This window comes from Rhinolophus sinicus, linkage group LG06 (assembly GCF_036562045.2).
Source record: "Rhinolophus sinicus isolate RSC01 linkage group LG06, ASM3656204v1, whole genome shotgun sequence".
In the NCBI taxonomy this organism is placed as follows: domain Eukaryota; kingdom Metazoa; phylum Chordata; class Mammalia; order Chiroptera; family Rhinolophidae; genus Rhinolophus; species Rhinolophus sinicus.
The window spans coordinates 73456660-73482184 of NC_133756.1; the positions used below are offsets into that span (position 1 = coordinate 73456660).

At 40.3% G+C, this 25525-nt stretch overlaps 1 long non-coding RNA gene across 1 annotated transcript in view; it reads left to right on the forward strand.

Moving 5' to 3' along the window:
* Positions 1–25525, forward strand: part of LOC141572158 (uncharacterized) — an 84723-nt gene that overhangs the window by 29211 nt on the left and 29987 nt on the right. Inside the window, exon 3 of the long non-coding RNA XR_012497338.1 lies at positions 1753–1832. This is a non-coding gene — a long non-coding RNA (uncharacterized LOC141572158). The remainder of the gene's footprint in view (positions 1–1752; positions 1833–25525) is intronic.

A 25525-nucleotide genomic window follows, 5' to 3' on the forward strand; every position in this document is an offset into this window, starting at 1 on the left:
TCAAGGTAGTGTCGTCTGTATATTCTTAGTTGTGGGGCTTTAGTTCAGTTAGACTTCAGATGATTCTCAATTGATAGATGTTCTGTAGTTTAGTTGTAGTTTTGATGTGGTCATGAGAGGCAGTAAGCACAGCATGTACCTACTCCATCATCTTGATCAGAAATACAAATGTAATTCTTGAAAATGGATAATGAAAAGTATGACACTTGAAAGATCTGCATGACTCGTGAACTCATATTTTCCAAACAACCAATGTATGGTGTTATAAAATCATGTGTAGGTAAAAGATCCATGCAAACTGCAAGATATACCAGTTGTAGTATAACAAAGTATGAAAAGTTTATTGACAGGGTTTCAGATTCCAGATTATATCTACCTGAAACTACATCTAATTGAGTTTTGGTGTAGTATCAAAGAAGAATGTCTACAGTCATCTGAAGAGGCTATTAAAGACACTGCTCCCTTTTTCAACTGTGTATCTGTGTGAGGCTGGATTTTCTTCATATCCTTCAGCACACATTACAACTGATTGGATGAACAAGTAGATGTGAGAAATGGCTATCTTCTTTTAAGCTCATTATTAAAAAGATGTGCAAAATACATAAATCACTGCTACCTTTCTGACTAATTTTCTTTGCTTTGGAAAATATAGGGTTTTTCCATAAAGGAAGGTTTTTTTATGTTAACATCGGATTGTTTTTTAATCAATTAATAATTGAATACATAAATATTTTATATTTTTCTGTTTTATTTTCTATTATGGTAAATATCAATAGATATAACCCACATGAACAAAAGCTCCTTGGGGGGGGTCTTCAAAAACAAAAACAATTGTTATAATAAAGAGGCCCTAAGACCAAAACAATTAAGAACCACTGGTCTGGGAGTAATACTAGTAGGTCCATCTGGCAGGATGCACATGGCTTTCAACTGTTCCGAGGTTACCTTTTAGTAGGTCTCCTTTAGCTCTGCCCCTCCAGCCCCCTGAAATGAAGCCACCATCTAAACTCTGAATAGATTCTGTCATGCTGGCCAGAAACTTACTTGGCTCAGGATCCTTTCTAACTTTAGAAGATCTCTGTCTGGGTGAGATGGGGGTGGAGGGAGACAAGGTCCTGAGATGGCAGTTAGGCATATGACACCCTTTTAGTTGAGCCAAGGGGGTTTGGGGGTGGGTAGGAAGTGGAGACAGCACAGAGGTCAGTTAGCATTTGAGCCAAATCTTGTATTTGGCCTGACAATGCAACATACACAGATTTGAAACAATCTTAGGTACACTGACTTTATCAGGGTAAAAGCATATCAGTTCTTGTCTTATTTTGCCTGCTCTTCTTTCCATCACTACCTCTCTTCTCATAGCCAAGTATCATTCCTAAAACTCTTTGGCATGCCTTAGAATAAGGCTGTTATCAGAATTTTCTTTAGACATACTCTGCATGATTTGAGGCTGAGAGTAAGGGCTTAAGATTTGGTGATGTTAGCACAAACCTCCTGTGAAAACATCATAGTCGCTGGAGTAGGACAGAACTGAATTGGAATTTTGGTTTTCCCATCTCTTTACTCTGGGATCTTGAGCAAATTACTCAAACACTTTAAGCCTCAGTTTTCCCATATGGAAAGTGGACATTGTAATGCAAACCTCTCAGAGTTGTTGAAACAATTAATCATAAACATATGTGGAAGCATAGTGCCTGGGACAAGGCATGCTGCAATGAGTATTGATTTCTTTCCTTCCTCCCTCCACCCCTGCAGAGACAGAGACTAGGAGTCTAGTCATGACCAGATGACATCCAAGAGGACAGAGTGATCTTGGCTTTAGTTCTTGAGTGAAGGTAAGACATTAACTAGATTCAAAAGCTCAATATTTGATGGGGCAGCCAGATGGCTCAACTAGTTAGAATGTGAGCTTTGAACAACAGGGTTGCTGGTTCGATACCCATATGGGCCAGTGAGCTGCACCCTCCACAGCTAGATTGAAGACAAAGAGCTGCAGCTGAGTTGTGGGGAGGGGCAGCTGGATGGCTCAGTTGGTTAGAGCGTGAGCTCTCAACAATAAAGATTGCTGGTTCAATTCCCACATGGGATGGTGGGCTGCACCCCCTGCAACTAAGATTGAAAACAGCAACTGGACTTGGAGCTGAGCTGCACCCTCCAAAACTAGATTGAAGAACAATGACTTGGAGATGATGGGCCCTGGAGAAACACAATGTTCCCCAATAAAAACAAAATAATAATAATTTTTTTTTAAAAAACACAATATGTGAAATAAGCCATTTCAATGATTTTCTGTTAGTTGCAAGTTAGTGAGCTCACAGGCATTGTTACTAGAATTTGAGGAAGGATTACCAGAACATATAAGCTCTGGTGAAGGCATATTCAGACAGCAGAGTTGTTTACCTATTTGTGCCCATATTGGGTTCTAGATTTTTTATTATTATTATTGTAATAGTAAGTCAGAGGTATCCACTGAAAATAGGGTCCTACCCTTGGAACTCATGAAGACAACAAAGGGATTCATTGAAAATGGCTGAAATTCCTTCAAACAGAAGAGAAACTATATGCATTAAATGTCGCTACAGTTAACTTGGGACCAGTACTAAAAGTGTTATACATAATTTCCCAGGGATTCTGGCTCAATGTCTAATTTCTTAATGAATGTTGCTTTATTATGTTAGAGCATTTAATACTATTTGTAGTAAGCGCCCTTCTCTGCTTAGATGACTGCCCCAAATTTAAGAGCAGCGTCCTCCCCACAGTATTCTAAAAATCTGCTACTTCTATCTCTCCCAAAGTTCTGTTGCTACTTATTCCCCAGTGAGTGTCCTCTCCCCAACCCTTCTTATCTCTGTCTTCTCTCTCCTTCCTTCTCTCTTTCTCTCTCTCTCCTCTCTTGCTTTCTTTCCCCTTCTCTTCCTCCTCTGTTCCCCTATCCCTCTCTCCTCATGCCTCTCCTCTGCATCATTGGCCCTGAGGCTGAAACCAGAAGCTTTACCCTGTAGTCAGCCATTCCTCTTTCCTTAGTTCTGTGTTCTGTGGAACTGTTAATGAATTAGGGTTCCATGTATTTACCTTTTCTAGAGATCTTTATTTTTTCATATGGCTTTGAGTGGCTGTCTAGTGACCTTACATTTCAACCCGAAGGACTCCCTTTAGTATTTCTTGCAGGTCAGGTCTAGTGGTAGCAATATCCCTCAGCTTTGTTTATCTGAGAATGTCTTTAATTTCTCCCTCATTTATAAAGGACAATTTTGTTGGCTATAGGACGCTTGGTTTTACAGCTTTTTTTTCCTTCAGTATCCTGAATATGTCAACGCACTGCCTTCTGGCCCCCATGTTTTCTAATAAAAAATCTATTGGCAATCTTATTGGTAATCCCTTGCATGTGATGAGTCACTTCCTTCTTGCAGTTTTCAATATCCTATCTATGTTCTTTGGCTTTTGATAGTTTGATTCTGATATGTCTTGGTGTGGGTCTCTTTGAGTTTTTCTAGCTTGGAGTTCATTAAGCTTCTTAGAAGTTTACTTTCATGTCTTTACCAAATTTGGGGAATTTTCAACCATTATTTCTTCGAATAATCTCTTTGCCTCTCTCTCTTTCTTTCTCTCTCTCTCTCTCTCTCTCTCTCTCTCTCTCTCTCTGTTTTTATCTTCTTCTGGGATGCCTACAATGTATATATTGGTCCACTTGATCGTGTCCCACAGGTCCTTTAGGTTCTATTCACTTTTCTTCAATCTTTTTGTTGTTGTTTTTCCTCAGACTCAAGAATTTCTATTGTCCTATTTTCAAGGTCACTGATTCTTTCTTCTGCTTGTTCAAATCTGATTTTAAATCACTTCAATGAATTTTTCGTTTTAGTTATACTTTTCAGCTCCAGAATTTCTTTTTTGTTCCTTTATATGTTTTCTATCTCTTCACTGGTATTTCCGTTTTGTTCATACATAATTTTCTTGATTCTGTCTACATCTTCTTTTAGCTTTTTGAACATCTTCAAGAGAGTTATTTTAAAGTATCTGTCTAATAAGTGTGCTATTTGGTCTTTCTCAGGGACAGTTTCTATTGATTTTTTTTTTTTTTTTTTTTTTACTTTGAGTGTGCCATTCTTTCCTGTTTCTTTATATGCCTTGTGATTTTTTTGTTGTTGTTGAAAACTGGACATTTGAATCTTATAATGTGTTAACTCTAGAACTCAGATTATCCCCCTAGCTGATTTTTTTTTTAATTTATTGGGGTGACAATTGTTAGTGAAATTACATAGATTTCAGGTGTACAATTCTGTATTACATCATCTATAAATCCCATTGTGTGTTCACCACCCAGAGTCAGTTCTCCTTCCATCACCATATATTTTATCCCCCTAGCTGATTTTTGTTTTAAAATTATTATTGTACAGTACCTCTGTGCTGGAGATCAACCTGAAGTGTAAACTTAAGGTCTTCTCAGGTGTTTCTGAGTCTGCATCTTTCTCTGGGCATGTTCTGTGCCTGTCTAGATTCCTCTGTATGTGTGGTTGCTTTTGAATGTCCTAGTCCTTAAATGTCTGGCTCCCAAAAGGAGAAAAAAGAAAATATGAAGGGTGAAAAACAGGATCCAAAAACAAATGCCAGTTTTTTAAATCCCTTGGAAGTTGCTTCAGCTGGAGAAGGCAGGGTTTGTAACAGTGGCAATAAAGGTTGCAACAATGCTGACCATGTCTGCCTGCACCTTTGTAATCAGAAGCCACCATCAGTGACCATAGCACAGATCCCCTTTATTTAGAGAATTGGGTTCTTCTTGCCTATCCTGGCTCCTGCAATCTTTGTGCAACCTGCTTCTGGCACTTGTGCACTTGCCACAGGGCTGGTGGGTGTAGAATGCTACTATATGGAGAACTAAAATTGATCAAACTCAATCACAATTTACATTCAAGATGTTGCAAGCCTTTAGTAGATGTCAGAGTTCCAACACAGTTACAGAGATTCTGTCAGTGCAATTGTTGTCTATGAGGGGATACGAATTCCTTGTGTTTCTCTTTGCCATCTTCCTTGACATCCAACCTCAGAGTGCTTATTAATGCAGAGTTTGGATGTCCATGGCTGGAAGGCCAACACTTCCACATTCTAGAAGATTGCCACTGCCCAAATTTTTCTTTTTGGAAAAGAGATCCAAATTAGGTTCTTATTCAAAAACACTTTGTACTATTATAATAAGCTAGTATTTTTCCCATGTTACAGATGAAGAAACTGAGTGCAAGAATCACCAATAATTTACCTGTTGAAGGTTCTATGGCTACTAGGAGTCAGGTTCTATGTATTGTAAAGACTACAATCTCAGCTCTTGTGCTCTGTTGACAGGGGATGGTTTTGTGGGGTCAGCAGGATGCAAGGGACTCTCAGTCACAGCACATCGTGTACATTAGCCTACCTAGGTGCCAAGTTTGTGCTCCTGGGGATTGGGTCTCTGAGGGCAAGTGCCTCACTTTTCTTTAGGCCTGAAGGGGGATCCTATCCTCAAATTCTCATTTTGGGCAATGGTAGGGGCTCCATGTTGTTTCTGGAGAGGAAGATGTAGGTTCTCACTTCAGAAAAACACTGCCCTTGAAGCCAGAGATGGAGGTGAAGGTCTGGTGTCCAGACAAATATCAGGCCTGCCTAACAAGGGTGATACCCATGAGATCTTCACTGCTCCACTGCTCTTCCTCCCAATGCTGTCTTCTCTTTAAACCTTTCTTTGCAGCAAGCCCTCTCAAATATTCCTTACATTATAATTGAAACCCCTTTTCTTCACTCCATTTCTAATTTTCTGCCTGTAGGATGCTCTACCTCCTTGCTCCCCATGAGGGTGTGGCTTCCCTTGCAGTCCTCTGTAGCAAGTCCTGCTAATTCTCTCACACTTATTCCTACATTCCATGAGCTCAAAAGGACTATTGGCTATCTTTCCCTTCTTATTGTCCCATTCAGGCTATTATTTACCGTCTTTTAAGCAATTGCTCTCCTCCCTTGAGATACATATTACTCGCATACACCTGCCCTCCTGTGGGCTGCTACCTGCCTCCTTGAATCATTGTCCATGTGGGAATGATTAGTAAAATATAATGTAAAGTAAAATAGAATGAGGTAAAGTAGGGGTCCATGATGGACAACACGGAATACATTACTGGAAATACAAAGGGTCAATACAAATACAAAGTGGAAATACAAAATACAGCCTGTCTTTCTGCTGAGCCAAGATTGCCATGGAAAAGAGTGATCATGTGGAAAAGTTCTTGCAGAATCATCAAAATTCGTCACTAAAATTTTAGTCTATAATCTATATTCCACACCAATCTTAAATACAGATACTCATAACCTCAACGGAATATGAAATACGTTAATAGACATTGAGACTAAGAGATATTGAGCTTATCAAGGGCATTCTATCACCCAGAATTTATTAAGCGCATACATTGTAGAAAATTATCTAAGGAGATTAATGCTGACTGAGTTTTTAGGAACCTTCTGACTCTAATGGGGATCTCTTGGTGGAGGGAGCAGAGTACTTTCACTACTTTCTCCAGAGCACAGAGCCACTCAACAAGACTCCAGTGTACCCAGAACTCTTTCTACTTTGTGATATTTGATACTATATAATAAGAAAAAAATGATAAACATGTACTCACAACCCAAATAAAATTTAAATTGCTTTTTTGTTATATTTGCCAGTCAAATTGTTGATGCTTTGACTATGACATCTTTACCAAGACAGGGTCATGTGACTTTCAGATTTATGTGGGTAACATTTTAAGGCGTAAACCACGTGAGGTTTACGATCTAAAATATGGTGCTCAGCTATATCTTGGATTAAAATAAGCACTCTAGGTCCAATCCAAGAATGCATCTTCACTGCCATATTATTAGCTTTATAGAGCTCCAGAGACAAGTAGATCAGATACAAACAATTATGGATTGGGACAAACACCAGAAAGACAAAGGAATGTGTAGAAACCTCTTCAGTGTATTAGAGAAGAATGTATATTCTTTTTATTTTGGATGGACTGTCTGTATATATTAATTGAATCCATCTGGTCTAACATGTCATTTAAATCCAATGTTTCCTTATTGATTTTCTGCCTGGATGGTCTATCTATTGATGTAAATGGGGTATTAATTAAAGTTCTCTACTCCCATTGTATTGCTGTCAATTTCTCTTTTAGTTCTGTTAATATTTGCGTTATATACTTTGGTGCTCCTATGTTGGGTGCATAAATATTTACAAATGTTATATCCTCTTGTAGGATTGACCCCTTTATTTTGTCAATGGTTTCTTTTGCTGTGCAGAAGCTTTTAAGTTTCATATAGTCCCATTCGTTTATTTTAGCTTTTACTTCCATTGCCTTTGGAGTCAAGTTCATAAAATGCTCTTTGAACCCAAGGTCCATAAGTTTAGTACCTATGTTTTCTTCTATGCAGTTTATTGTGTCAGGTCTTATGCTTAAGTCTTTGATCCATTTTGAATTAACTTTGGTACACGGTGACAAATAGCAGTCCAGTTTCATTCTTTTGCACGTGGCTATCCAATTCTCCCAGCACCATTTATTGAAGAGGCTGTCTTTGCTCCATTGTATGTTTTTAGCTTCTTTGTCAAAAATTATCTGTCCATATTTATGTGGTTTTATTTCTGGGTTCTCAATTCTATTCCATTGGTCTATGTGTCTGTTTTTCTGCCTATACCATGCTGTTTTGATTATTGTAGCCCTGTAGTACAAGCCAAAGTCAGGAAGTGTGATACCTCCATTATTGTTCTTTTTCCTTAAGATTGCTTTGGCTATTCGGGGTCTTTTGTGGTTCCAAACAAATCTGATTTTTTGTTCTATTTCTTTAAAATATGCCATTGGGATTTTGATGGGGATTGGTAATGCCCTTCTTTATCTTTTATTACAGTCTTTGTTTTAAAGTCTATTTTGTCTGATATAAGTATAGCTACACAAGCTTTCTTTTCATTTTCATTTCTATGGAATACCTTTTTCTGTTCTTTTACTTTCAGTCTGTGTGTGTCCTTAGATTTAAAGTGAGTCTCTTGTAGGTAACATATAGCTGGGTCTCTCTTTTTTTTTTTTTTTAAATCCATTTGGCCATTTTTTGTCTTTTGATTGGAGAATTTAGACCATTTATATTTAAAGCAATTATTGATAAAATTACTGCCATTTTGTTGGTTGATTTCTGGCTGTTTTTATAGTTCCTGTCTGTTTCTTTCTTCTGTTTCTTTGTGATTTGGAGAGTTGTTTTTTTAGTATTATGTTTAAATCCTTTTCTTGTTGTATTTTGTGTATTTATTTTCGATTTTGCTTTAAGGCTATCTGAGGTTCACCTAATACACGCACGCGCGCACACACACACACGATGCCAAAAATATGTATACACATCTTAAGAAAGGAAACAAACTGTATTAAAATTGTAACACTCAATATATACCAATAACAAAAGATGAATACAAGTCATGTTTGACTTCTGCAATTATAAGAGGTGCATTAGCGTGCAGACACTTCTGATTATGGCAAACTACTACTTGAGCATAGATAACATCTCTTAAAATGTGTACACATTTTTTGCACACCCATTGTATATACAGAGGGTGCCAAAAAATGTATACACATTTTAAGAAAGGAAAAAACTGTATTAAAATTATGCTAAAGGAAAGTTTGATATTTAGAGTATTCCATTTTCTTCAGCACGCTTACTTTCTCCATTCCCATATTCCGGTTCAGGCCTCTACTCTCTCCCTTTTTGAGTTTTGGTTGCCACAAAAAAAAAAAAAAAAAAAAAAATTATGCTGATGGTAACATAACCACTTGCTCAAAATGGTTACCATCAGCATAGCACACACACACACACACACACACACACACACACACACACACCAGGGTGCCAAAAAATATATACACATTTTAAGAGATGTTATCTATGTATTACTTTTCGAAGTTGAATTGAATTACAGTAGCAATGTGTAGTACGATGTTTGCTCAAAAGATGGTGTTAATCAAATGAATGCTAACGTCATTCATTTTATTACAATTTTAATAAATTTTTTTCCTTTCTTAGAATGTGTATACACTTTTTTGGTGAATATATATATATATCAGTCTATTTTCAGTTGATAGCATCTTAAGTTTGAACGTGTTCTAAAAACTTCATTTTTACTCCTCTACTCCACATGTTCTGTTTTTGATGTCACATTTTGGGTGTTTTCTTTTGTGTATCTCTTAAGTAATTATTATAGTTATAGTTAATCTTACTGCTTTTGTCTTTTAACCTTCAAATTGGCTTTATATGTGGTTAACCCACATATATATTATTATTATTATTATTATTATTATTATTATATATTTGCTTTTATCAGTGAGGTTTTTACTTTCATATATTTTCTTGTTACTAGTTATTACCTTTTCTTTTCAGCTTAAGTCCTTTTAACATTTCTTGTCAGACCAGTTTAATGATGATGGATTCTTTTAACATTTGCTTGTCTGGAAAACTATCTGCTTCAATTCTGAATGATAATCTTGCCAAGCAGAGTGTTCTTGATTGGAAGTTTTTTTCCTTTCCGCACTTTGTCTATATTCTGGCCTGAAAATGTTCTGCTGAAAAATCAGCTGATAGTCTTATGCAGGTTCCCTTGTATATAACTAGTTGTTTTTCTCTTGCTGCCTCTAAGATTGTCTTTTTATCATTAACTTTTGACATTTTAATTACAATTTGTCTCTGTGTGGATTTCTTTGGGTTCATCTTGTTTGGAACTCTGCTTCCTGGAGCTGGATGTCTATTTCCTTCCCTAGGTTAGGGAAGTTTTCAGTCATTATTTCTTCAAATAAGTTTTCTACCTCTTCTCCGGAAATCCCTATAATGTAGATGTTATACATTGATGTTTTCCCATAGGTCCCTTAAGCTAACTTTAATTTTTAAAAATCTTTTTATTTTTGCTTCTCTGTTTGCGTGATCTCCACTGCCCTGTCTTTCAGGTTACTGATCCATTCTTCTACTTCATCTGGTCTGATGTTGAACCCCTCTAGTGTATTGTTCAGTTCAGCTATTGTACTCTTTCATTCTGTAACTTATGTTTGGTGCTTTCTTATATTTTCTATCTTTTTGTTAAAGTTCTCACTATGTTCATCCATTCTTCTGAGTTCAGTGAGCATCTTAACGACTACTTTGAAGTCCTTATCAGTCAGATTACTGAGGTTTTTACCTTGTTCTTTCACATGGAACACATTCCATTCATCTTTACATAGCAGTATACAACCAGCCTGTTGAGTCACGATGAGAGCACACCGCTGAAATGGGGCAAGGATGATGATCGTTGAAGAAGAGAGATTCATTGCCTGTATGAGTACATGAGGTTCATCTTTAGGGATTATTTGCTGACTTACTGTCACTAAAATTCCTGCTTTGGAGGTGGAAACTCTCACTTCCTCGTTGCCTAGGAGAGAGGATAAAACATATTGCAGAGTAGCAGCAGCTTATAAATCGGATTCATAATTATGTGTCAATAAAAAGGAAAGACTACTTTGTGTTTGTATTCAGATTGGCAGGCTGCTAAAATGTTCCCTCCATCAGGGTGATACTAGAGCCAAGTTTGCAAAATCAGAAGTGATTAGGTCAGGTCAGTGTAGGAGAGTTGAGAACCAAAAATGCCTAATCAATCTTATATTTGATCATAAACCAGAAAGGCTTAATTCTTACTCTTGTCTAAGCTAATCAGGGCTGAGGGAGAAAAGGAAGAAACTCTGGCCACCTTCCTGGAACAAGTCCAACAAACAAAGGTCAGATCTAGGCACCAGGGTGTACTTAGAGATCCTGGAGTGAGCCAAGCAAGCTCCACCCTCGTGAAGTTCACCTCCTGACACTGGTATTGGGGTGAGAGATTTCCCAGCTATTAAAAAAAAAATGTATTAATAAAAAAAGCTGAGGTATACTTAGAGCAACAGATCAGGACATAATGACCATTGAAAAGATAGTTTATTACTCACAGTTCCCATGAGGAGAGGGCATGCTATGCAATGGAGGGCCACATGAAGAAGTGCCAGTGTTGGTCAGGGGCAGGAGAGGGAGGAACTGTTGGCAAGAGCCTTTATTGTGGTTTATGTGGGAAAGAATGGGCGAGACAAGTCCCAGAATGGATGGCCCCAATCCAGTGACCCCTCCAGGTTTTCAGGGATTGGAGATGCCCTCACTTTAGCTCCAGTTATGACAGCATTGTTCACTTAGTGGCTGAAGGCCCCTGTGAAGGAAATGACATGAGTGCAGTTTTCTGCCATCTTGCTAGACACAGAGACCCCGGAGGAAGGAGAAATTAAGTCTGTATGATAAAGTGTCTTTGCTCCCTGGTCTGCAAAGTGAGACATTGTTAGAACTCCATAGGGTGTGTCTTCAGAGGTTTTAGGGGAATCCTGATTAGTTGGAAGGAGAAAAGACAGAAGTGGGGTTAGGACTGAGGCAAAGCCCCTCTGGGAGGCACAATAAAAATGTTTCCCCTCCTGGCAGAGGCCCACAAAGATCAAACAAGGGAGAAACGCAAAATTGTACGCATACACCTTTGAACCCTTCTTCCTCCCCTCTCTTCCTCCCACCTCACACCGTCTTGTTAGATCATTTCCTGGCTCCTGGGATCTACTTTGTGCAGAACTTCTGTGATAAGAAAATAAAATAAGAAAACCATAGAATCCAGAAACAATAAATTTATGGATCAAATAAAGAGCTAAGAAGAGATGAAGGAAGGAGCAAGAGGAGACATGTGGTCTTGGCATCAGACATGTGAGGGTGTCAGAAGTAGGGTCTTGGGGAGCTGTGGTGGAAACTGTGAGGGATGAGGGGGAAAAGAGAGAGATGAAGAAATACAACATTTTATAGATGTCTTACTGTGTCTTATGAAAAAAATGTTTCTTCTTTAAAGTTCCTTCAAGAGACTAAATACAGATTTGGACTATTTTCAACCTTACTTTTATATCAAGCTATTTCTTGGAAGGTGACACCATGCAAGGACTGGGCCATATTGAAGTCCCATGTTTATATGGGTTACATTGTTTTGAGCTATGTGTTTTCATAAATTATAGTCAGTGATGATTTTGTTACTATCCTAGTTTTATAAAAAAGCAGAAAAATTAGTTTTGGCTTCTATATTTTATAAGAGAGAGCAGTCTGGTGATGACTCCTAAGGACAGTGGATGCTCTGACTTCATTTTCCTTCCCAACCGTGCAAGCCCAGACCTTCCTATTCGAATCTCAAGTTCAAAGTTAAATCAGGGCTTCCCCCTCCCCACCGGAAACATCTACATAATGCCAGACAAACTGGAGGAAAATTAAACAGTGAACAGCCAGCCAGCCTTTGGTCTAAAGATTGTAGAATGACCAAAAGGGATAGTTTGGCTCATTTTCTCTGCTTTATTTCACTACTATCTTTTCACTCAATTGTCTTCACTGAGCGACTGTTTCAAGTTTAAAAGAGAGCACACAGTCCTTGCGACGTTTCTCAGCCAGAAAGATTTGGGCTTCTTTGTTTTGAATAGCAATATTGTCCTGCCAGATGTAACTTACTTCTGTCAAATGGGACGGCTAATTGATGCATTCAGGACAGGAGGACTGTGCAGGAGACAGTGTAAATGAAAAGGAAAATATGCTGCGTGTCTAAATAGATAAACCAGCAGGGAAGCCACTCTCCGGCACCTCTGATGGAAAACTTCTGTTGAAAAGAGACACCCCACCCCTCACAGCAGTTTAAAGCCAAAAGAGTAGCTGCTACTTTTTATGTTTAACTCTGGAGTGATCAATTACAGCCTTCAGATCTCATCCCCCAAAGCCCTGGTCTGAGCCTGCTGACTCAGGAGAGTCAGACAACACTCCCTCCTGGGATAGCAACACGTCTCCCTAATTGGTTTGAAAAATTGCGGCTGGATTCCAACAGCTGCTGCTCTCAGGCCGGGTCCGGAGCTGAGAGGGATGGGAACAGAGGATGACAGCTCAACCTCTCGCCTTCCAATCTCCTCCAGTTACATTCATGCACCATCTTTCTTTTCCTTCCCCTTTAAGTTTGTTTCTGGGACCCCCTACCCCAAACTTTCTTTAAAGCCTGGTCACATGACTTAACGTCTTCTCCATCGGTGATGACATTTCTGGAGGCAGCAGTTCCTGCCTGATCCTGCTGGGCCTGGCAAGTCATTAGTGGGATGATTTCTCTTCCTGCACCTCTGCCCCCAGGCCCCAAGAGGCAGCCCTGTTCTATTTTTACCTTTGATTTAATGCTTGCCATCTTGTTGTCTCTGTAGCATTTGTCCTGCTCTTTAACTGTTCCATTTCCTACTTGAGAGTTCCTTAAGTAGGCTGACGGCACTGCTTGTCTCTCCACACATCATGGGGAAGCAGGGCCACTGGGACACTTGTGGGGTGGGAGCAGCTTCCTGACTCCAGCTTGGAGGAGTACGAGCTCTGCTTGCTTTAGCCTCGGTTTCAGCATCTATAAGTGACGAGGGTTGGATTACATCAATTCGTTTTGAAATCCGTGTTTCTCCTTTGAGCAGATAAAAGTTGTGTTTGGATGAAAAGCAGCAGGAAACACATCCTACTGAGCCCTGCCCACTCAGTTCAAGACCTTCATTCCCCAGCCTGGGGCTCCCACATCGCAGCTCGGAAATCACCGGACTGGATGCTCCCCAAGGTCCCTGTAAGCTCTAACAGTCTGGATCTCGTGACTGGAGTCTTTAAATGGGCCTAGGAGAGGAATGAGCATCTGCAGCAGGGCAGCCTGTCCCTCCAGGTTGTGCCTCAGGCAGATGGCTGGGGGACAAGATAGAAACAAACGTTATTATTACCAATGGCAACTGCTCATGCATGGTGGCCCTGTAACCTCACTTTACCTAAAAGCAAGTGGGGTGAGACAATAGGCTGTTTCCAATTGCCCCCAGCCCAGCTTGCGAGATGAGGTTAAAGAGATTAGGCATTTTGTGATTTTGCATTTTTTTCCAGTGCCGTGGAAAGTTATTGAAAGATTTAAGTACACGCTCAGCATGATCTGATGGACTCACTTAGAAGATTTGCATGTTTAAAAGACTCTAATTTTAGATTCGAGAGTGGATTGAGAAGATAAGCCTAGAGGCAGGGAAAACTGCCAAGTTCATTCACTGTCTGATTGAGAGATGATGGGATACCCAATAGAACAGAAATCTTATGTCCACGCAAAAACTTGTACAGGGATGTGCACAGCAGCACTATTCATAGTAGCCAGAAAGTAGAAAGAACTCTAATGCCCATCAACTGGTAAACGGATATGCAAAATGTGGGATAGCCGTACAGTGGAATATTATTCGGCCATGAAAAGGAGTGAAGTACTGATAGTGATACGTGCTACACGATGGATGAACTTTGGAAGAATTATGCTGAGTGACAGAAGCCAGTCACAAAAGGTCATGTATTATTATATGACTCCATTATACAAAATGCCCAGAATAGGGAAATCTACAGAGACATCAAGTAGATTAGGGAGGAGGAATGGGGCAAGGAGGGGGAATGGGGAGTGACAGCTAATGGTGTGGACAAAAAAGGGCTCTGTAATAAATCTAACACAAAGTCACCTCACAGGGTGATCCGACCATAAATTCCTAACTGGGCAGGTCACGGTGGGTAGTCGTGCCCCAGGACAATAAGAAGTTTATCTTAAGCAAGCCCTGTCCATTATTTTTGTGCATCTGGGCTAACACACACTTGAAATGTCTACTTTTCAGACCCCTGGGAACTGTAACTGCCCTCAAAGAGCACATGACTCTGTGAATGATCCTATAACCCAGGCTTAGAGATTTCCTTGCCTTGCTGTCTTCCAGTTCGTGTAATCTTCCCTGCATTCCTTCCTTAATTCCACATGTATAAAAGAAAGTGATAACTCTTATTCTGGGAAGCATTTTTTCACAGTCTGTTGAGATCTTGCATCCTTTGTTTGACTTAAATAAAGTCTAACAAACTCTTATAAAATTTTTCTACAGGTTTAGACATTCTTGTGTTGACAATGGCTATGGGACTTTTTTGGGGGTGATGGAAATGTTCTGGAATTAGATAGTGGTGATGATTGTACAACCTTGTGAATATGCTAAAAACTAATGAATTGCATACTTTAGAAGGATGAATATTTTGGTATGAGAATTAAGTCTCACTTTTTTAAAAAGAGAGAGAGATGGTGGGAGCTGGAACAAAGATGGTAAGGGGGATGGAGCAGGTTCTAGAACTTTTGAAGAAAAGGAATAGAGCTTAATGATAGTAGAGTGCATGTGTGAGAGAGAGGGATGGAGGCCGGTTCTCAGTCCCCCAGAGAAGCTTTGCCTGCATGGGTAGGAGCACCGTTGAGCAAAGTAGACATAGAGGATGAAAAGCCACTGAGGGGAAGCTGTGGGGTGGGAGTGGGTGCATGTGCAGGGAAGGCCCACCAGACATGCCACTTCAGGAGGACTGCCACGTGGGAGTGGGCAGTGGGCAGAGGCAGTAGTCTGTCCTCAGATGTAGATGTGGGTTCTGTTAGCAGGTGAGTGGAACTGAAGTCAAAGAATCATGGAACTCACCCAGACCACCACCTTGTTTGCTCATTTGTGTCTTGGGCAAGCGGCTCCTTCCTTCCAGAGTACCTTCCCCAGTCTTTATTCTGATGCTATCTCCTCTAGCAAGAGTGCCCTAAACCACACCTTCCCCACCCCTCCCACCCCAGGCTGGGTCCTGTGCTCACCCTTATCTTTGCTATGACTACCTGGTATTGAAAATGAGTGGCTTTCATTCTGTATCACTCACTAGGACAGGATTGTTTTTTGTTTTCTTTTCTTTTCTAAACTTTGTATCTAAAGTCAAGTTCCTAGTACACGGCAAGTGTGTAACATATGGTTATTGAACTGGATTAAAATTTTATTTAGAGTTGATTCATCCTCCTAATTATTTGGAATTGCTTTCCCCACCTCTGATCCCATTTTTAAGCTACAGTGGCCAAAACCTCATGTGGTATTCGAAGTTCGGGCCTACAGTGTGAGGCAGCGTATGGGAGAAACAACACAGGAGGTGAATTTAACTGGTCTGGTTTCCAGTTGGTTCTGCCACGAGCTCAGAGTCTCTTGTTAGCTAGGTTATTTTATACATCTCCTATGACTTAGTTACTCATCTATAAAATAAGGCCTGTGACTTAGGTGTTCTCTGAGACAACACTGTCTGGTAGAACTTCCTGTGGTGACAGAAGTGTTCCATGGCTGTGCAGTTCAATATGGCGGTCACTGGCCACATGCAGTGACTGAGATCTTGAAATGTGGCTAGTGTGACAGTGCTAGAAGCTCAGCTCTAAGATCCCTTCCTCCTTTATGATGTCCCTTTCTTTATGTTTCTCTATACATTCTTTCCTCTAGTCTGTAGCTTTCAAGTTTTTATGTATGAAAATAGAAAACTCAAAGATCTTTTATTAGGTTTTGTTTGGCAAAATGTCAACATGTTTATAACATAATTAATGATAAAGAAAACTTTTTAGATAATTATTTTGGAGAACTGAGGAAAAAACAAAAGGCTGTCCTAGCCGCAGAGTGTAGGGAGATGAGTCCTGGGTCCTGTGGGCCTGGGCAGGGCCGTGAGCAAACAAGACTTGCCTATAACCCCAACTATCCAAGGTGCCATGCAAACAGCCCCTACTGCACCTCTACTTCTTCCTGGCTGGGGGAGAGGGGGTGTCCAAGCATCTGGAGTCTGCTGCATCAGCCCAACATTGAGGAAATGCCCGTTTGGAACTCAGTCTCACTGCCATCCATGGACCTGTGCCCCCAGGACATGTAAAGGTGGGCCCACTCATGCACAGAAATGCTACTGTAGGGGTGGTTCTCAAGTGGGGGCAATTTTGCCCGCCAGGGGACATTTGGCAATGTCTAGAGATACTTTTTGGTTGTCACAAACTGGGGTAAGGGCTGCTATTAGCACCTAGTGGGCAGAGTCCGGGGATGCTGCTACACACCCTACAATGTACAAAGAATTATCCAGCTGCCCCAAGTATCAATCATGCTGAGACTGACAAATTTGATTTATAGCAATGTTTCCTCTAGAAATGCAAAGCTCTATCACTGCATACTCCTGGATTCCTGAAGCAGAAGTTAATTTTGAATAAATAAAATGGCTGAACTTCAGGATAATTTCATCATTTATTTTCTTTATTCATTAGAAAAAAACCAGCGGTTGTTATAGTTTCCGGCTATTTACATCAGTTCAATTTTATCTGAGTTGGGTAGAGACCAAATGACATTACACAATTAAGTGAAAAAAGATCAGTCATACAATTTTTATTATATTGATTAATCAAAATAATTTTATGTAAAAGTGATATTTTATCTCTTTGTTCATTGATAATTGTGGTTTTCTTTTCCTACTGGTATCTATATGCGTATATTTGTATATTTTTCCAATGGGCTATAATTTATAATTCCATCTTGGCTCTAAAAATGTCATTATTTATAACTGTAGTTAAATAATATTTACCAGACAATATTTATCAAGTATTTAATACTTTCATCCAAGAATTTTGCATATATTAATAATCCATGAGCAGTCTTACAAGGCAACATTATTCCTGTCTCATAGTGACGGAAAACAAGACAGAATGAGGCAGGCATAAGTGGTTTCCTCAAAGCTATAAGAAGGATCAAGTTCCAAATATGCAAATATTTCTATCCCTTAGGTCTTCGTATACAAAATAACTTAGAAAGTAATTACTTTTTAGTTGAAACAGCTAAACTTTTCATTTGCTCTGTTTTAAAACGAACTTTTATTGAGGTATAATTTACATACATTAAAATTGAAATATATAGTTTGATGAGTGTTAAAAAATAAAATTCAACTGAGTAAATTTAAAGATCTTATTGGCTTTATTTAGGAATTCATGAATCAGGCAACATCCAGTGTAGCAGATAAAAAGGAGCTCAGAGGAGCTGTACAAAATGAGAAACTTTATAGGCAGAAGGGAGCGGGAACAAGGGAGTTATACCAGGCAGAAACTCTGCTGGGTTATTGCAAGGTTACTATCCTTCAGGGTCTGTCAGGCAGCTTACCTAACCAGTGCTGACCAGGAGATCCCTGATTGACTGGTTTAAGATTCCATTTCTGGGAGAGCCGAAACTAATTCAGTCTCAATCTGGTGATGTGGAGTTTAGTATAAGTGACTCCATTTGGGTCTGTTGTCTTATTTTTAACATGAGTTATGACTCCAGTTGTTTTAAAAGATTTTAGAGCATGGTTTATTAAGTGTACTCTATAGATAGATCTAAGAGGCCCAGTTTTGTTGACTATATAGCATCTTAGTACATGAAAAGGTTAGTTAGTAGGTGTTCTCACACCTCAATAATAACTCACTAATTTTGTCAAATTGGGAAAAAGTCCTATGTGACTTAAAAGGAAAAATTTTAAGTTTAGAATATTTGCTAGAGAAATGTACATTGTTACTCCTTAGGAATTAGGGTAGCCTGCTATGAAATCACCGTGTGGCCTCAGCAACTCACTTCACCTCAGTCTGAATCTCAGTCGAGATAGACAAGGGGATTAGATTAAAAGATCTCTTGGTTCCATTTCAGTTCAATAGTTCTGACTTTCAGCTGGTGCTTTCAGAACACCAATTCAGCCCTTTCTCTCTGGGAATTCTCGTCCCACACTCTCCTGGTTTTCCTCCTCCTCTTGCTTTCTTGGTCTCCATGCCAGACCCTCTCTTTTTTTTTAAATTAGTTTCAGGTACCCAGCCTCTTAAATGTTGGAATTCCTCAGGCAACAACGCCTTTCACCTTTGCTGCTGGCACCACCCACTCTTCATGGTTGTAGCAGCCACCTGCCTGCTGATAATGTCCACATCTGTGTGTCTCCACCCACACTGCTCTGCTCCCGGCCTTCTGGGAGCATATCAGATGGCGACTGGATACTGTTCGTGGATGTCCACAGGCACGTCCAACTTATCGTGTCCAACAGACTCTGCTCCTTCTCCCTCCAACCCCCGATGCTGCTTCTTTTCCTATTTTCCTTATTTAAGTGAAAGGCAGCAACACTTATTTAAATCTCAAAGTAACTCTGAGAAGTGTTATTTTTCCATTATATAGAATCTGTATACTGGAGGTAAAAAAACTGAAGCTTAGAGAGGGTAAGGAACATGTCTAAGGCTACATTGCCAATGAGCAGTGGTTTGGATTTAAACTCAAGCATCTCAGACTCCAAGGCTGTAGCTGTCACCCACCACCCTGCATCACTCTTTTGCAGAAGCCAGAAACCTGGCAGTTATCTTCACTTCCTCCCTCACCACTCATGTGCAACCCAATCCAACCGGATGTGGACTCAAGTGGCATGCAGTTCAGCTTCCCCTCAAATCTCTGCCCCTGGCTTACTTCATTCTCCTTCCCCTCACTTGGAGACAGCCATCTTCTAGCCCAGCTCCACTCTTCCTCTCTTCAAACCAAGCTTTACATTTAGAAAAAGTCCACAGATCATATCGCCCTCTTGTTAAAAACCCTTCAGTGGCAATGCATCACTCTGGGGACAAGAGCAAGCTTTCCCACTTAGTAACAAGCCTCTATCTGCTTTTCTAGTGTTACAGTTGGTCTTCATTACTTGCAGATCCCTTATCTGTGAATTTACAGACTTGCTAACATTAGTTTGTAACCCCCAAATCAATACTCTTGGTGCTTTTGCAGTTATTCACAGACATGTGCAGAGAGGGGGGAAAATTGACTCATCCAATGAGAACAATCCAACAAGGTCACGCTCTGCTATCATTTCAGCTCACACTGTAAACATGTGTTCTTTTCATGGTCTACTTAGTGCCACATTTTTCATATTTGTGTACTTTGTGTTGGTGGCTTCACTGTTTAAAATGGCCCCCAAACATAGTGCTGAAGTGCTGCCTAGCGTTCCTAAATGTAAGAAGGCTGTGACGTGCCTTATGGAGAACAGACGCGTGTTCAATGAGCTTCATTCAGCTTGTCTCACATCAGCTACACGCAGGGGTGTCCAAACTTTTTTCAACGTTTTTTACCAAGGGCCATATGCGGTAAAATACACAAACAGCCAGGCCACTCACTCAAGGTGAAGTATGTATTGCCTCACCTGGTTTATTTAAGTAAACTAAATATATTTTGGGAATTTGCTGCGGGCCAATAAAAAATGGATTGCGGGCCACAGTTAGCCCGCGGGCCGCAGTTTGGACACCTCTGAGCTACAGTACTGTTGGTTGTGATTCAGTGTTAATGAACAATATAGTACATCTGGGAAAAGGAAGAGGAAATTCACTCATCTGTAGATGAAGCCACTCCAGAAAGCGCTAAAGTAACATCTACTGTCGTCACCCCTTATCCGAAGTTTCGCTTTCTGCTGTTTCCACCAATTCTGCTGCAACCAAGGTCCAAAAACATTAAATTTCCAGATATAAACAATTCACAAGTGGTAAATCATGGGCTGCTGTGAGTAGCGTGATGAAATTTCTCGCCGTTCTGCTTTATCCCTCCCAGGATATGATTCATCCTTTTGTCCAGCATCTCCACGCTGTAGACACTCTCTGCCTGTTAGTCACTTAAGAGCCAGCTCAGTTATCAGGTCGCCTGTCATGGTAACACAGTGCTTATGTTCATGTGATACTTATTTTACTTGCTAATGGCCCCAAAGCACAAGCGTAGTGATGCTTAATAAGGAAAGAAAAAAAAAAATCACATGCTGAGGTTGCTAAGATCTACAGTAAGAACTAATCTTCTATCTGTGAAATTGTAAAGAAGGGAAAAGAAATTCATGCTAATTTTTTTGTTCCACCTCAAACTGCAAAAGTCATGGCCACGTTGTATAGTAAGCGCTTAGTTAAGATGGAAGAAGCATTAAATTTGTGGGTGGAAGACTTGAATGGAAAACGCGTTCCGGTTGATAGCAACGTGTTGTTCCAGAAAGCATTTAGCCTGTATGAAGACTTTAGCAAGGGATCCCCTGAAACACGTGAACACACTCACATATGTTTTATCACAGTGTATTTTTATAATTGTTTTATTTTATTATTAGCTATTGTTATTAACCTCTTACTGTGTCTAATTTATAAATTAAACCTCATCATAGCTATGTATGTGTAGGAAAAAACAGTATATATAGGGTTCAGTATTACCTGCTGTTGCAGGCATCCACTGGGGTCTTGGAACCTATTCCCTGTGTGTAAGCAGGAACTACTGCATAGCGTGTGATGAAGCTATGGAAAAAACGGAAAAATGGCTAAATTTGTGGATTCATGAAATGACAACTGATTTGAAAAAGCATAATGAGCAGTGTTATTGTGAGGAAAGCCAAAGAAATTTATGGCCAGGAAAATATTAAACCCTTCTCCACTAGTGCTGGCTGGCTCACACATTTCAAAAGGTGATATGGTGTGAAAAGCTTTAAACTTGCAGGTGAGGCAGCCTCTTCAAATTTGGCAACTGTGGAAGAATTTTTAAAACACCTGCTGGGTGTCATACAGGAAAAGGTTATGTGGAAGAGCAGGTGTTCAATGCTGATTGGGACTGCCTTCTTTTACAAAGATGTTGGCAAATGAACCTATATCACACCAACAGGGTTTTGACAAACATGTTGTGACCAGAGGCTCCCAGGAACCTCAGCCTAAGGAGGAATATTTTGGTGTTCACTAATTCAGTATTGGCAATAAGTTCATAGAACATAACTACTATGATAATGAGAAATGACTGTACTTCCCATTATTTCTGCCACGTGGGCTCCAGTCCCACTGAATTATTTATTGTTGCCTGGGGTGCTGTCTCCTCTCCAACTAGTCACCTAGATTCATCCTTAAACCTCAACCCCTGTTATTCCCAGGAAGTCTTACTGGACCCCATCCTTAGAGTGACTGAGATACTCCTCTTCTATGCTTGGTAACACACCATGCATACACCTCTATCTCAGCAGTGTAATCATTCATATACTTGTCTCACTCCCCCACCAGTCTCTATGCTGCTTGAGGGAAAAGCCCATTATGTGAATGTGAATATATTATATTTATTGTTTTATATTATATATACACACACATACATATGGGGGTGGCAAAAATCCAACACTCCAAGGTATTTCTTACATTGCATTTTTATTTTTTAAATTAACATACAGTACCATACCATATTTGATTTATTCTAAGTTTCTATGTTCTGGTTACTTAGCACAAAGCCTGACCCATGGATAAGATTAGTAAATAATTTGTTGGAAAAAGAGTATAAAGCTTATTCATTCTATCTAAGTGAAGTTCCCTGGGTCATACATTTTTAATAAATAGATAAAATAATTTTAGATTAACACATTAAATTAATACCTTGTTTTAAATAATTCCTCTGCTCCTTTTTAATTTGAGCTATACATAATAAAATTTTGCTGAAGCAAAATGAACTTTAGCTTAATCCAAATGAAATAATTAGAAACTTGGAACAAGTGGTCTGAATTAAGGAGTTTTTACTGTGCTCAGTATAATTCTAGAATTTTAGAACCAAAGAGACCTTAATTTACACATGTGTTATTATAATTAGGCTCTTCCAGGTTAGCTTAGGAGATACGAGGGACGGAAAAAGCAGGAACATCTCTCACCAGGCTGTATGGGGCCTGAAAGGAAGGTCATTCATTTGAGGACAGCTTTGGGTCCGACCATCTCGCAGCAGCTCTGTGATCCAGCAACCAGCTCTGTCTCCTCCAGACCAGATGTTTGCTACTCCTGGACCTGGAGCTGCTGTTATGGAGACTGCAGACAAGAGTTGGACGTGCTTTGTCCTGACTCACCACTTCTATCACTCCTATGCTCCTGCCCAGACTAACAAGTGCTGACAGTCTCTACAGGTCTCAAATTCAAATCTCCACAAAGAAAGGATCTGACGGTTTCAGATAGTTACTTTCCTTCCTGCTGGGCAGAGATCTCATACCAGGCCTCCTCGTAAGACAGAGGCCACCCTATAAATTAGCTGCCCTTGGGGCCAGCACCTCCTCCTTGGGCCAGGAAGGTGAGAAAGCACAGCCACTTTCTCAGACAGCCTATGGGTGTGGGATACACTCAAGTCACACCACTGGGAGCTTCTCTCTGATTCAATAGAGACAGACACTAAAGCCTAGACAGTTAGGTGGATCATTTGAAGGAGGGTCCTTTCAAAGCCCATTATGATCTAGGTTTCCAAAGTACATCGTCTCCCCAGTTTTGAGAAGATTTGCCTATTTAGCTGTTTCTTTTGACCTACTCTAAATGTTTGGGCTAAGCCTGCAAGGATTAACAGACTCTTATCTTTATGGAATGTCTAAACAGATTGCCACTGTGTCTTTTGTCAGAATGCTGGTGGTTGAAACTGAAGGATGTCTGATATACCTGGAACATGGAATCAGTGGGCCCACAGCATTGTTTATTTTTAATTTGTTTTTCTTAATCTAAATAAATGAATTTCCACTTTAAAAATAAATATGGAACACTACTAGGGAAACTGGTATTGTTACCCGTTCTTGGGTTCCCCAGGATGGAAATCGAGAGGAAACCCCAGAAAAATTTCCTGACAGATCTTACTAGGCTTATTCTCGGGCACAAGGGAGGCAGCACAGAGGAAAGGAGGGTCCTCCGAACTGGCAGGGGGCTGGCTCTGCTTGGCTGCTTTTGTAGGCTGGGGACAAGCGGGCTTGCAAAAAGGCGGGCTTTTTGAAGTGGGGGGCTTTTTGAAGTGGGGGGCTTTCTGAAAAAGGCGGCTGCCTACGTTGCCTGGGGCCATGTTCGCATCTGCCCTGTGGGGGAAAGATGGCGGACTGCTCGTTATCGCCAAGGTTGGAAGGTCATATACATTGATCAACTGGAACAGTGGTTTCGACATCTGTGTGGAAGCAAGCGGTTAGAAGGGCAATAATAATCAGCTACTTCTGCATTTTTGTGTAGGGGGGTGATGGGGTGATGGTCAGCTTATCCAGCATTCTTCCTTCCGCCCCAGGCCCAAGTCCCTATGCTGTCTCAGTATGAAGCTCACCTGAGGTTGCTGTTACTTCGAAGCTGTTAGTATTGTTTTGTTTTAGAAGTTTGAAGCAAGGCACTATGGAAAGTAACAGTATTTGTTCAATCACTATTTTTGAGGACCAACTATGTGCCAGACATTGTACTAAGCTTGGGAATATGGCAGTTAACATGACGGACATGTTCCCTGCTTCCTGGAACTTAAATAGTATATATTCAGTCAACATGTTATTGTGTTTTTTTCTTAGAACAATGAAGAGTAGGGGAAAGGGGTGGAGTGAGGGTCAAAAGTAAGTCCTAGAGTCCTACATTAATGTTTTCTAATTTAAGTATAAGTGAAAGGACTTAAGCAACTAAATTAGCACTTTGAAAATTAAAAATGGCAATTTAACTCCAACTTTAAGCAAGCTGTGATTCAGAATAATTCCATGATGATAATTTTACTAGTTAATGGTCTTGTTGTCCATTAAGTTTCCTTCCTTTTCTTTCTCTCCTGCTCTCATTTCCTCTGACTAAAGGAATAAAAAACCCTCAACTATAAATAATTAGCAGTAGACATTTTAATTATCAGATTGATTTTAGACTTTCATAAACCTAGCGATGTATGATGACACCTCAGGCCCTACAGCCCTGAGTAGTTACCAGTTTCCATCACAAGACTCATTATTGCCTCAGCCAGCATCCACCTGAGTTCCTCAGCCCCAGGCCAGTGTGAAAGAGCCTGTCCTACTTCCAGTTCTAATTTACTTTTTCTGCAGCAAATTCATCACTGCTCACAAAGCAGTTCCTTTAAAAGAGTTCCATTAAAACCTCCAAAGTCCATGAATAGGACACTCTTCCCTGTTGTTACTCTCAGCACCAGAGAGGGCACCCTGTTGGCAGCAGTCTCAGCAGTGCACTTGTGGAAATCATGTCAAATATAATTTGACATTTACTGCTCATCCCTCAAACTGGAAATGGTCTAGACTCCTTGGGTGGGGGGAATCCTGTTACACAGAGCACTGAACCTCAGATCAGGTCCAACAGATGATAACCTCATCATTTCCACACCAAGGGACACTGAGCCCAAAAGTCAATCCTTGGCATGTGCCTGAACAGTTTCCACTCATATTCAATATCACTTTATTTACAACGGACATGGATTTATCCCTTTGAGCTATCACCTGCTCAAATCTGCTTCTGTATTTGACAGTTTGTGTACTCTGCTTCCACAGCGAAAGTGTCTCCCCATCCTTGACCCCCTGACTATTTCTCTGTGTAATTAGTAGACATGCCCCCCGCCCCCATTCTCACTCCCATCCTAATTGCTTCCAACTTAGTAGTGTAATCCGCAACAGCCCAGGTAAGCATCCAGGTAATTGAACCACAGGGCAGTTTCACTGGGGGAAAAATCCAGACAGCTACCTCCTGTACCCCCAAGCAATGAGCTAGTGGTCAGACTCACCTGGAAGCCACTCTTATATTCAATTGCCCAATGGCCATTTCAATCTTGGACACTGACTGACTCATGGTAGAGTGCTGTATCTGGGCAGCTTCATGCCTGCCCTGGGAAAGGGTTGTTGCAAT